Genomic DNA, 693 nt, shown 5'->3' with positions numbered 1-693 from the left:
TATTATATTATATTATATTATATATATATATATATATATATATGTGTAAAACATATTAGAAGTAAAAAAAAATAAAGAATCATAAAAAAAGAAATGAAAAGAAAAGAAGATTCTATTTCTTAGTAAACTTGTTTTTCTTTTTTTTGATATTCATTTTTTAAAACATACTTATTTTTAAATGTTCATATATTTTCTTAAACCCCAATTTTTTCTTTAGTTTTTTTTTTATTTCTTTATATATTATACGTAAAATATTATTTAAACTAATATTACCATATTTTAATAATAAATATAAATATAAATATATATATATATATATATATATATATATATATATATACTTGGTTTTTTAAAAAAAATATAATTTTTATATTTCATATGTCACATATGAGAAAAGGGTATGATGTTTTACCTTACATATTTTTTATAAATTTTTTAAGATATATAAATATATATATATATATATATATATATATATATATAATAATTTTCTTTTTTTGTGTGTATCAATTTGAGGTATCATAATTGTGTTGGTACATGTGTTGCTTTTTTTCTTTTTTATTCACATATGAATATAGGAAAAAAAAAAAAAAAAAAAAAAAAAAACAACATATGGTATATATATATATATATATATATATTTTTATTTATTTATTTCATTTATTTTTTTTTTTTTTTTGATCCCCATATAAT

This window comes from Plasmodium reichenowi, chromosome 13 (assembly GCF_001601855.1).
Source record: "Plasmodium reichenowi strain SY57 chromosome 13, whole genome shotgun sequence".
NCBI lineage: Eukaryota > Apicomplexa > Aconoidasida > Haemosporida > Plasmodiidae > Plasmodium > Plasmodium reichenowi.
The sequence above is the reverse complement of the archived record's forward strand: the minus strand, read 5'-3'. Positions refer to the sequence as shown.